The sequence below is a fragment of the Bufo gargarizans genome, chromosome 1, assembly GCF_014858855.1.
Source record: "Bufo gargarizans isolate SCDJY-AF-19 chromosome 1, ASM1485885v1, whole genome shotgun sequence".
NCBI classification, from domain to species: domain Eukaryota; kingdom Metazoa; phylum Chordata; class Amphibia; order Anura; family Bufonidae; genus Bufo; species Bufo gargarizans.
This window is the reverse complement of record NC_058080.1, coordinates 721,281,381-721,295,352: the sequence shown is the minus strand read 5'-3', so window position 1 is coordinate 721,295,352 and position 13,972 is coordinate 721,281,381.

Sequence of the window (13,972 nt, the reverse complement as noted above, 5' to 3'; positions counted from 1 at the left end):
CTCGCTGTTCGCAGGCTGCAATACGGGCACGGACTTGCTGCGGTCTTGTGCATAAGACCTTAATACATGTGGATTTGGTGGCAAAATGCAGCAAAGAGCACACAAAAAAAACTCATAGACACCACTACCATGTGCATGTACCCTAAACCTTACACTTTTATCTATAGACGCTACCCCACTTTATTTACACCACCCCCTGTGGAGTGACTTTTTTTGCAACTTTTTACAAAAGTCAGTGATAAATCTAGAGGAAAACTATTAACATAACTGACCACAACCACCCACTTAGCAAAAGTTTTGGGATGGTAAAAATTTCTAAAAGTTGCACAAAACAGCACTCGTGCCAAGATTTGCAGCTTTTCTACAACAGAAAACTTTGATACACTACCTCCTTAGTGTTTCAGATTTTATGTTTTGATGGATTTTTCATTTTGCATTTATCCCCATAAAGTGACTTTTTTGTTCTTCAAGTATTGAATATGGGGCAACTGCTTCATATCATTGTTGGCGTGGTTATTTTCCATAGTCTGGATGAGACTTTTTGTGGACTCTTTTAAGTAATTTTTTGTACAAATAGTCATCCACACTGGCATAGACAGTAGCACACCTTGAATATCTGCTGGGGCATGATGAGTGAAGTCAGGGTCTCGTACCCAGTCATTTACTCAATTTTGGGCTATTTTAAAGGGCGTCGTTATCTTTGTGCCTTTAATAACACAGTATAGGTTAAATGAAACATGAAAAGGGATGTACAGAAAATTTTAGATAACTCTTCGCTCACTGAAGTGGAACCCAGCAGATGTAACAGCGCACTGTAATCGCTGTCTGTTTCCTGTCAGACTGATTAAGTTGCATTGTCCCTGTTCCAAGTGTAGGAATCAGAGGTGTCCCATGGGGCACACAGCATGTGACAACTGCCTTAGACAGTCAGATACTTCACCGCAAACTCTCTCGGCTTCCTTTAACCATGAGTAAACACCTATGATAAATTGTGGCGCCTCATTTGCTGCATTCCTAAAATAATGGAGTAAAATGAGGAGGAAACAAAATCGGTGCTTGAAGTCTAAATAATAGATTTTTTTTAAGTAAAACTATTTTTCATATTTTCTGTTATTGAATTATAGCAATTAACCATAGCATTAGAATAATCTGTATCACATTGTGTACTGCGCAGCTGCACAGCCATGTACCAAGCTGTGATGTCCTGTGTGATCTGACATCTTTCTACCCTATACAGCGAGCCCCTGAGGAGCCAGTGCAGAGGATGAGAGTGATAGTGGCTAGAGATAGAGAATGAGATGTTGTTGTGTCATGGTGTCCTATCTCAGGCCGTGACCCCCTGGGGTTTGATGCAGTGAAAAAGGTGATGAAGAAAGGAATCAGGCTGAGATTGTAGAACAAAGAACTTCTTCCTTTACTGAGCTTTAGCAGCACATTCATCAGCAATTTACACAAAGTATAATTTCTTTCCTCTCATCCTCTCAAATGATGAGATATAGTGGCTTGCAGTGCGGCAAAGATGACCCTCAAAAACTTGCTACACCTGGATTCCTTTCCCTATGGCTTTACTCTGGCACCTGTAAAGTCGGTGTTCACTGAATGATGCAGGCTTCTAGCTATGCCTGTCCTGAACTCTTGTGATCGTGTCTGAACCTGTTACCCACCACTTTGCAATGAAGTCTTGATAGCTCAGTCTTTTGATCACTCTGCTGATATTTGATATGCCGTAGCTTGCAATTTCTCTGTGACCTAGGACCATGCAGTCTCCTTAGGGCAATTATGTCTTCCTTGATGAGCTGCCTTTGTGGTCAACATAGCGTGGAGAAGCTGGAGAAGGATTGCATGCTCCCTCACTCCTCACTCTACATTTATAGACTAACTCTCCCTAGCTCAGCCCTACCCTTGGCAGGAAGCTGGACCAGTCCAATCCTACCAAGAGCCATAAATGTAATTCAATACCAATAAGAGGCCAGGTCTTAATGATGACCATCCTCATCTTTTGCTGGCTTCACTTCTTCCAAATCATCCTTCTTGGACTCCACGTCCTAGAAAAGTCAGCAAGATACACAGAAAGGAGGAGCTGGATTTTCCTGATGACATATTCTCATCGATATTAGATAATGTGGAAAAGGAGGAAAAGCAGATGACAGAAGAAGGGCTCCCACCTGTAGGGCTGGAGAGCGCTGGGGTTGGAGAGGTGGGTACAGCCCCTGTTTAAAGGTGCATTTAAGGTGCTGCGTGGCCATTATTCCCTCATTATCCCAATTACAATGAGCAGATAAAAGGTCCAGAGTTCATTTCAAGTGTGCTTTTTGTATTTGGAATCTGTTGCTGTCAACTCTCAAGATGAGATCCAAAGAGCTGTCACTATCAGTGAAGCAAGCCATCATTAGGCTGAAAAAACAAAAACAAACCCATTAGAGAGATAGCAAAAACATTAGGCGTGGCCAAAAAGACTGTTTGGAACTTAAAAAGAAGGAACGCATCGGTGAGCTCAGAAACACCAAAAGACCCGGAAGACCACGGAAAACAACTGTGGTGGATGACCGAAGAATTATTTCCCTGGTGAAGAAAACACCTTTCACAACAGTTAGCCAGATCAAGAACACTCTCCAGGAGGTAGGTATATGTGTGTCAAAGTCAACAATCAAGAGAAGACTTCACCAGAGTGAATACTGAGGGTTCACCGCAAGATGAAAACCATTGGTGAGGCTCAAAAACAGGAAAGCCAGATTACAGTTTGCCAAACGACATCTAAAAAAGCCTTCACAGTTCTGGAACAACATCCTATGGACAGATGAGACCAAGATCAACTTGTACCAGAGTGATGGGAAGAGAAGAGTATGTAGAAGGAAAGGAACTGCTCATGATCCTAGGCATACCACCTCATCAGTGAAGCATGGTGGTGGTAGTGTCATGGCGTGGGCCTGTATGGCTGCCAATGGAACTAGTTCTCTTGTATTTATTGATGATGTGACTGCTGACAAAAGCAGCAGGATGAATTCTTAAGTGTTTCGGGCAATATTATCTGCTTATATTCAGCCAAATGCTTCAGAACTCATTGGACGGTGCTCCACAGTGCAGATGGACAGTGACCCAAAGCATACTGCAAAAGCAACCAAAGAGTTTTTTAAGGGAAATAAGTGGAATGTTATGCCATGGCCAAGTCAATGACCTGACCTGAATCTGATTGAGCATGCATTTCACTTGCTCAAGACAAAACTGAAGGGAAAATGCTCCAAGAACAAGCAGGAACTGGAGACAGTTGCAGTAGAGGCCTGGCAGAGCATCACCAAGGATGAAACCCAGTGTCTGGTGATGTCTATGCGTTCCAGACTTCAGGCTGTAATTGACTGCAAAGGATTTGCAACCAAGAATTAAAAAGTGAAAGTTTGATTTATGATTATTATTCTGTCCCATTACTTTTGGTCCCTTGACAAGTGGGAGGCACATATGCAAACTGTTGTAATTCCTACACCGTTCACCTGATTTGGATGTAAATACCCTCAAATTAAAGCTGTCAGTCTGCAGGTAAAGCACATCTTGTTTGTTTCATTTCAAATCCATTGTGGTGGTGTATAGAGCCAAAAATTTTAGAATTGTGTTGATGTGGGGGCGTGGCCAAGCAGCCGAGAGAGATGGCAGCGTGACTTTGAGCTCCTGCTCCATGAAAGCTTTACAGACCTGCTAATCCCCTTCTGCAACCACCTAATAGCCGCTGGTTTCTCCCTCCTGGTCCCTGTATGCCTCCATGATGACCAGAGGCAGGAAGAGCCTAAAACAGCAGGGCAAACTGGACTTTTTTCTTATCCAGGAGAAGACTAAAGATGGCGCCGGCGGGGATGGAGCACGCAGCACATCGGGTTCCAGCCCTTCCTCCTCACCAGGATCGCTCTCCCCGTCCGGTCTCCAGCACTATCAGTCTCCCTCCAGCGCATCTCCGGTGGAGTCCCAGGCAGCAAAGACCTCACACAAGCTGCAGGGAATGACGGAGGCAGGTTTTCCCGCTCCCCCAGAGGACGCCATCACTCAGACCTCACCGACCGCTAGTCCTGATAAACAGCGGCCACGACATCGCGGTCCTAGCAACTCCGGTGAGTGCTTTCCTTCACTTGGGGGTCAGTCGGGCTCTCCCTCTATACATGAGGCACTGCAGAATCTGCAGACATCAGACCAGCCAGCCTCTGGGACCCTCCTAAAAGACATGCTTCTGGCATTTCACCACTCCATTACCGCACAGATAGCAAAATCTATAATCCCGATCCAGGCTACAGTTAAGGAACTGGGGGATAAGATGGTGCACGTGGAGACGAAGATGGGCGAATTTGCCACTTCTCACAATACTTTAATCGACTCGCACGAGCTTCTCTCAGAAGAAGTTAACCAGCTCAAAGCTAAGATGGCGGACCTAGAGGATCGCTCCCGCCGGAACAACCTAAAACTGCGGGGGGTCCCAGAAGAGATCGCCACATCTGAATTAACGGGATACATACAAAAGCTAATCCGTTTGCTCCTGCCTGACAGCACAGAACGCGATTTAATAATTGACAGGGCTCACAGGATTGTCAAGCCTAAGCATTTGCCAGATGATATTCCGAGAGATGTGCTGGCAAGAGTGCACTTTTTCCACATTAAAGAGAATCTCCTTATGGCCGCAAGGAAAATGGAGTCTCTCCCAGCCCCATATGAAGGGGTTAAGCTATTTGTGGACCTCTCAGCAGCGACACTACAACTTCGAAAGTCCCTTGCCCCTATCACCACAGCTCTGAGGGCTCATTCCATTGCTTATAGATGGGGCTTTCCGGTCAAGCTCTTAATCCATAGGGAGGGCTCCATGGTAGTGATCCGGTCAGTAGCTGAAGGAAAAGCAACCCTCGCCTCATGGAACATTACAGTGGAACCTACACATGGTCCTGATGTTCCTAGACGTCACCACGGATCCGGAGAGTGGCAAGTGGTGGAGAATAGACGACGCAAGAAAGCGTATTAAAGGGGACCCTTTTTTCTGCTTGAGTTTATGGAGCAGTGAACCTATTGTTCTCTGTCCTGGCATTTGGTAGGACTTCTCCCCCAATGAGTGTGAAGGCGCAACCTAGTGCCTTACTTTGTGTTGTGACTTTTCAGTCATTGTTTTTGTGTTACATTGCAGTTTTAAACCTTTTTTATGTTTTAGGCAGAGTACCACTTTATGCGATGTTTACTTGTGTACGTCCTCGGCTGTTGGGATACGCCTCCCTCCACCTCAGGGTATCTTTTGCGTCCATAGCATCATTGATTACGAATGGTACTGAAGCTTAGCACTCTTAATGTTAGGGGGCTGAACAGCCCGCACAAACGCAACCTGATGTGGAGGGAGGCCCTCTCCCTGCAGTGTGACATATTCTGCGCCCAAGAGACACATTTAATAGCTGCTGATGCTGACCGTCTTAAACATAGATGTTTTCCAGTTATCCTCCAGGCTCACTGCTCTAAGAAGAAAAGAGGTGTATTGCTAGCAATCAAAAATACTGTGGCGTACACGGCGGTGTCCTCTACTGTCGACTCCGGAGGGCGGTACATCATACATGTCTGCTATCTAAACAACATATTGTACACCTTGGTAAGTCTTTATGCACCCAATACGCATTCCCAACGTTTTCTCCAAAGACTCCTCAATAAGGTCCAGTCTGTTCAACAGGGGAGGGTCCTTATTTGCGGAGATTTCAATCTAGTCCCTGATGCATCTGTAGACTCCTCCGCTCCCTCGAGACGGAATCCTAATACGTTAATGAGCACTCTCTCCAAATTGGCCCTATATGACATTTGGCGTCTACATCACGCCACGGAGCGTGACTACTCCTATTTCTCCCCTTCACATATGTCATATTCCCGTATAGACCTTGTGTTGGTTGATAGAGCATCCCTCTCGATCACCACTGGCTCAGACATTGGAACGATATCATGGTCAGACCATGCACCTGTATCAGTGACCCTCTCAGAACAATATAACCGCCCTCCGAACTCGACTTGGAGAATTAATGAATACTTATTAGCTGACCTGGATTGTCAAGCGGAGATAAAAGTCGCGCTATCTGAATATTTCCAAAACAATGCAGGCTCAGTAGATAACCCTTCTGTCACCTGGGTGGCACACAAAGCCTACATTAGGGGCATTTTTATTAAACTAGGGCACAGAGCTAAAAAGAAAAGAGAGCATCTCATTACATACCTATTAAACAAAATCAGAGCATTAGAGATTCTGAATAAAGCATCTCCTACTCCTAGTTATTCAGAGGAACTAGGCTCTCTCAGGGCTCAGCTAAGGGAGCACATGCTGCATAAATACGAAATGTCCTTGAGGAAAATAAAAGCCTTGTACTACTCTCAGGCGGATAAAGCAGGGAAACTACTAGCCAATAGAATAAAGCGTAAGGTCCAAAACTCCCGGATCGCCTTTCTCTGGAATCCCTCCAAAACCCACAAATTATATGATCCAAAAGAGATAGCGAACAGGTTCATGTCATTCTATTCGCAATTGTATAACCTAGCTGATAATGAGGAGGTGGTTCAGCCTTCTGATCATGACATCAGTACTTTCCTCGACTCCCTCTCATTGCCTTCCATGTCCGAAGAGCAAAAAACTAATGTCTGTTTGCCCATCACACTAGAAGAAGTAATGCGGATTATCAAGCGTTTACCCCTCAATAAAAGTCCTGGACCAGATGGCCTGTCCAATTCCTACTATAAGCTCTTTTCAGAGATCCTAGGCCCGCATCTTCACTCATCCTTAGCGAAGACCATGTCGGATGGCTACATGCCTAGAGAGATGCTAGAAGCCACTATCGTTACTTTGCCCAAACCTGGGAAAGAACCAACTATCCCCCAAAACTTCCGCCCTATTTCCCTCCTCAATACTGACCTGAAAATCTATGCCAAATTACTAGCAAATAGATTAGCGGAGATTATCCCGTCCCTGATTGCCCCTGACCAGGTGGGCTTTGTCATGGGGAGGCAAATCACTGACAACTCCAGGAGAGTGTTGAACCTCCTGGATAGAGTCAACAGATTACGGAGTCCTGCGGTGTTCCTCACGCTGGACGCTGAGAAGGCATTCGACCGGGTGAATTGGTCGTTTGCCTTCTCGGTGCTCCAAAAGATGGGTTTCCCGGTCGCCACCATCAGAGCTATAGAGGCATTATATAAAGGCCCTGCTGCCCGTGTTTTAACTAATGGGGTGTTGTCAGACTCCTTTAGTCTCTCGAATGGGACCAGGCAGGGGTGCCCCCTTTCCCCCCTTATTTTTATTCTATCCCTGGAGCCATTAGCGCAGGCCATCAGACAAAACGAGAATATATCAGGAATCCGGATAGGTGACAGGCAACACACCCTCTCTTTATACGCGGATGACATAATCCTCTCCATGACTAACCCAACCCTGTCCCTTCAGGAAGTGAAAAAGATCATTCATACCTACGGAGCTTTGTCATTTTATAAACTGAATGAGAGCAAGTCCCAAGCCCTTCCTCTTTTTATACCCCACCAAACCCTGAATCAACTAAAACAAACTTACTCTTGGGATTGGCAGACTACAGGAGTCCAATACCTCGGGGTTCAACTTACCCCCACCATACCAAAGTTATATGATGCAAACTTTCCCAACTTCCTTACAGAGCTTCAAAAAGAATTGGATAGTATAGCAAAAACGGAGCTTTCGTGGTTAGGTAGAATAGCCGCTTTTCAACAGCATGTGCTCCCTAAGCTTCTCTATTTATTCAGAATTCTCCCGGTAGACCTCCCCAACTCCTTTTTTATCATGGCCACCAAGCTACTGAACAAGTTTATTTGGAAAAGGGGTCCACCACGCATTGCTAAGTCAATTATGTCCAAATTTAAGAAAGTGGGCGGCCTAAGCCTTCCAAACATTTATGATTACTACTTGGCCACTAGAGTTCATCAACTCAAGGAATGGTGGACAACTGACAACCCCAAACATTGGGTACATATCGAGCAGACCCTTGCCCCAACCCACAATTTAAAGGCAATACTATTAGCTTCCCTTTTTAAGGATATACCGTCACAGCCCCTCCCGTATACAATCTCCACCTCTTTGAAGGTCTGGAAAAAATATCACAATGGAGGTAGTGGAATAACTGCTTCCATAGCGAAAGTCACACCACTGGAGGCGCTGCAATGCCTGATACCTGATCTCTCTTTAGAGGGATGGAGAGCAGAGGGAGTAGCAACGGTTGCTGACTTACTCCAAAGGGAGGTCCTTGACTCCTTTGAAAATCTGCAAAGCCGTTTCAACATTCATAAAAGCGACTTTTATAAATATTTGAGAATCCGCCACCTTTTAGCCACTAACTCACAGCTTGTACTCCATTCACATGTAGAGCTCCTGAACCAATGGAGCTTGCCAAATTCTAAATGGAAGGGAATACGCCCTCTATATACGTTCCTGGGCAACAAAAACTCCTTTCTAAAAACGTCGCCCATCATCGCATGGGAACATGACCTGGATCGCGTTATCCCCCCAGCGCAGTGGTCGACAGCTATCACTTATGCAACTAAACGATTGAAATGTGTATCCCACCTTGAAGCTTACTCAAAAACTCTACTTAGATGGTATTTTACCCCGCAGAGATTGAGCTGTATCTATCCTGGTGTGGAGCCACTGTGCTGGAGGGGATGCGGTAGTAGGGGGACTCTTCTACACATATTATGGAGCTGTCCCTTACTACATAATTTATGGTCTAGTATTTTTCAACTAGTGGTAAAAGTAGCTGGCTGCAAGCTAGACAGAGACCCTGCCTTGGCCTTACTTTTTATTAACATTACGGAGATTCCGTACAAATTTAGGACCATAGCTATGCATTTGTTCCTGGCCACAAAGTTGGCCATTACTAGGTATTGGAAGAGCACAACGATCCCGACGGTACAGGAAATCATCAACTCAGTAGACATCACTAGGTCTTTTGAAAAAATGATTGCACACAAAGGCTTTGCGCTTCGCAGATTTGAAAGGGAATGGGCGCAGTGGACCAACCCTTCCGAGGATTGACTGAGAGTCACTGGTACACTATGAATGGGCGCTAGAAGAGTACACACTGGAATGCTTGTACGGATTGCCGTTTAAGATGTACACTCCAAGGTTCTGGCCTTCTCTGTAATCTCTGCCTTTTTTTAGTTTTTGTTTCCTTTTCCTTTCATCTTGGTTGATCCCCGTGTTTACTATATTAGACATTGCCATTGGATTGTACTGAGGCTATACCAATTGTCATTTGGATGCAATGTTGGAGTACTTGTTACTATCTTGCTCCTATGAATAATGTACACACTAATTCAATATGACCCGATGTACGGGTAATATGTACGATTCCTTTGACCAATTGTTTTACTTTGATATATGAAAATAATCAATAAAGATTTATTGAAAGATAAAGAATTGTGTTGATGTCCCAATATTTATGGACCGGACTGTATCAGGTGCTTTACTGTGATTACTTGTTAGCAGTACCTAGCACCTGACCAAGTACAACATCTGAATGGAGTTTGTATGTTCTCTCAGTGTTTGTGTGAGGGTGCTCTGGGTACTATGGCTTCCTCAAAAAGAGATACTCATAGGGAACTTAGCCCATTGGGGACAGTATTTAAAGCACTGCAGAATATGTCAGCTCTATATAAGTACATAAAATAAAGTAAATAAAATTAAGTAGTTGATTGCTATGTTTTTTAGCAGATTTGCTCAAGCAGTCGCTTACCTCATCTACCTCATCTACATATTCCCTGTGCTTTTTATTTTTTAGTTTGGACTCTCCTAAACACATTCTCACCCTCTGTACACATCCCTCTGGTTTGTTTCTGTCCTGTATGTAGCACTTCCTGTTGCTGTTTCCAACCAAACCCATGATGCATTTCTCCTTCCTCTGCCACAGCTCCAGCACCGCCCCTAACACCACCCAGCTAGCTTATAGCTCCTCCCACCCAGCTAGTAACATAGACACTCTCCAATCACTGCACCGCCTGTGGACATAACATCACTGGAAATAAGAAAAAGCTACATGGACATGGTCATGTGACCACAGCCCAGAACGGGAGATAGGTACAATAAAGATATAAGGCATACATTACAAAATTATGACAACCTTCATAAAGGGTTATTTTATAGGATGTTGATGGAAAACTACTTTAAGGTCCCTTTACCCATCTCCATTTTAAGGCATTTTTATGCAAAAAGCATTGTGGATGAAGCTGAAACGTCTGAAAATATACACATAAAACTGCAAGTGCTATTTAAAAAAATAAATAAAAAAATAACAGCCGGTATATAAGTGGCAATCCCTTTTTTACATCACTAATGTATTCATGATTAAAATAGTTTGATTACATAAAAAATACAGTAAATTTAATTAACTGCTGATAAGTCGCAGGTATTCAAAGCGGAATATGAAATTCCACTTGGAAATGGAAATCGTGTTCGTTAAAATAAAAAATTCAGACAATTATTGCCGAAATATAAAATTATATTATTTGCTATCGGTTTGGATTCTGACTTTTGAATAAATTCATTTGAAACAGTTTAGGGTTATTGAAATATTTCTATCTTTTGACTTTATTCGCACAGGCGCTATGCAAGGATGTCGTAGTCTAAACACTACTAAACAGAAAGGTGACGGAACCTGGTCCCGCCCCTTTAACGCAAGACATGGCTTGGCTCAGTTATAGCGCCACGCCTGCCCATAGGCTGTGTCTGGTATTACAGCTCAGCTCTGTTGAAAGGAGTGCAGCTGAGCTGCGATACTACACACAACCTGTGGACAGGTATGGCGCAATTTTTGGGAGAAACCAGACAGGTTTTCTTTTCTTTTTCTACGTAACCAAGAAAATTTTACAAAAACAAAATCTTCTAACCCAAACAGGAAGCTTGTCTGAGATCATGATTGGAATTCCGACAGCATATGTCTGCAACAAAAGCCTGTATTATACTCCAGAGCTGCATTCACAATTCTATAGCTTCAGAGCTGAAATTTCCAAGCTCTCCCTGTTTGTTTGTTGTTGGTAATGAGCTGACTTGTCCTCTGGACGAGATCTTTACATGAAGCATGGTACACTAATCTTTTCAGGAAGAACTGTCTATCCTACTGCAGGAGTTCATTTAGGTCTAGCTTCACTTGGTGTATAAATTCCGCTTTTCCGTATGGTGCTCCGGCATAAAATACTGGAATTAACAGATCCTGCAGAGGCCAGAAATTGCTGATTCTGACAGAACCCATTCACTATAATTTGCAGCGATATTTCATCCTTTTCTTTTCTCTTTTTTCAATGTGAACCCAGACTAAGGCTGAGTTCACACTTCACATATTTGGTCAGTTATTTCCATCAGTGATTGTGAGCCAAAACCACTGGTGAAGCCTCCTCAGAGATCTGGTGCAATGGAAAGATTTATAACTGTTCTATGTTTTTGACCCTAACCTGATTTTGGCTCACAATAACTGATGGAAATAAATGACCAAATAACTGAAGTGTATCCACTAACAGCCAGCAGCATCGTAAGTGCAGCTCTGGGCTATAATACAGGATGTAACTCAGGATCAGTACAGGATAACTAATTTAATGTATGTACACAGTGACTCCACCAGCAGAATAGTGAGTGCAGCTCTGGAATATAATACAGGACGTAACTCAGGATCAGTACAGGATAAGTAATGTAATGTATGTACACAGTGACTGCAACAGCAGAATAGTGAGTGCAGCTCTGGAGTATAATGCAGGATGTAACTCAGGATCAGTACAAGATAAGTAATCTACATACACAGTGACTTCACCAGCAGAATAGTGAGTGCAGCTCTGAAGTATAATACAGGATGTAACTCAGGTTCAGTACCAGAGAAGTAATGTAATGTATGATGTACACAGTGACTCCACCAGCAGAATAGTGAGTGCAGCTCTGGAGTATAATACAGGATGTACAGTTGAAACCAGAAGTATACATGCACTATATAAAAAGACACATATGCATGTTTTTCTCAATATCCGATGTGAAATCAGAATAAACCTTTCCTGTTTTTGGTCAATTAGGATTACCATAATTACTATTTGCCAAATGCCAGAATAATGAGAGAGAGAGAGAGAGAGAGAAGGGTTTAAGGCGTTTTTATTACTTTCTGCAATGTCAAAAGTTTACCTACACTAAGATTACTATGCCTTTAAACAATTCTGGACTGCCCATAGGATGATGTCATGTGTTTGGAAGCTTCTGTTAGCTTTGTTGGCAACATCTGAGTTAATTAGAGACACACCTGTAGATGTATTTAAATGCACACCTGAAACACACTGCTTCTTTGTGTAGCCTCATGGGAGAGTCTAAAGAAATCAGCCAAGATATCAGGAATAGAATTGTGGACTCGCAAAAGTCTGGCTCAACCTTGGGTGCAATTTCAAGATACCTGAAGTTGCCTCGTTCATCTGTGCAAACAATTATACGCAACAAGATGGGAATGTCCAGCCATCATACCGCTCAGGAAGGAGACGGGTTCTGTGTCCCAGAGATGAACGTGCTTTCGTCCGACATGTGCATATCAACCCAAGAACAAAAGCAAAAGACCTTGTGAAGATGATGGTGGAAGCTGGTAAGATTGTCTCAATATACACAGTGAAATGAGTACTGTATAACCATGGGCTTAAAGGCCACTCTACCAGGAAAAAGCCATTACTCCAAAAGAAACATAAAAAAGCCAGATTAATGTTTGCAAATGCACACAGGAACAAAGACGTACATTTTTGGAGATATGTCCTGTGGTCTGACTAAACTAAAATTGAACTTTTTGGCCATAATGACCATCGTTACGTTTGGAGGAAAAAGGGAGAAGCTTGGAAGCCTAAGAACACCATCTCAACTGTGAAACACGGGGGTGGCGGCATCATGTTGTGGGGTTGTTTTGCTGCAGGATGGACTGGTGCACTTCACAAAATAGATGGTATCATGAGGAAAGAACATTGAGTGGAAATACTGAAGCAACATCTCAAGACATCAGCCAGGAAGTTAAAGCTTGGGCGGAATTGGGTCTTCCAAATGGACAATGACCTGAAGCATAATGCCAAACTGGTTACATAGTGGCTTAAGGATAACAAAGCCAATGTTTTGGAGTGGCCACCACAAAGCCCTGATCTCAATCCTATTGAAAATTTATGGGCAAAGCTGAAAAGGCAGGTGCGAGCAAGGCGACCAACAAACATGGCTCAGTTACACCAGTTTTGTGAGGAAGAATGGGCCTAAATTCCGACCAACTATTGTGAGAAGCTTGTGGAAAAATATCCAAAACGTTTGACTCAAGTCATACAGTTTAAGGGTAATGGTACCAAATATTAATGAAATGTATGTAAAATGTATAATTTGCAGAAAGTAATAAAAATGCCTTTAAACATTCTCTCTCTCATATTATTCTGGCATTTGGCAAATAATAATAATATTATGGTAATCCTATTTGGCCAAAAACAGGAAAGGTTTATTCTGATTTCATGTCAGATATTGAGAAAAACATGCATATGTGTCTTTTTATATAGTGTATGTAAACTTCTGGTTTCAACTGTAACTCTGTCAGGCAAGGCAAAAACAATTAAAAAAAAAAGATAATTTCCCTGGGTTGAGGGCAGCATTTTTGGGCATAGACTGGGAGCAGCTACTATCACATAATAATACTAAGGATAAATGGGAGAGCTTTAAATCCACATTGAGTAATTGCACTAAAAATGTATTCCTCTAGATAACAAATATAAACGTCTAAAATTAACACCCCCCCCCCCCCCCGCTTACAGCTACTGTAAAAAGGGCAAAAAATGATAAAAAAGGGAATTTAAAAAATACTAATCTGTGGGGTCAGCTGAAGCCTTTGAAGTTTACAAAGGGCTTACTAAAATCTGTAAAAAAAATAGATAAAATTTGCAAAAATACTAAATTAACAGCAGGTGGCAAAAAAGAGCAAAACAAATCCCC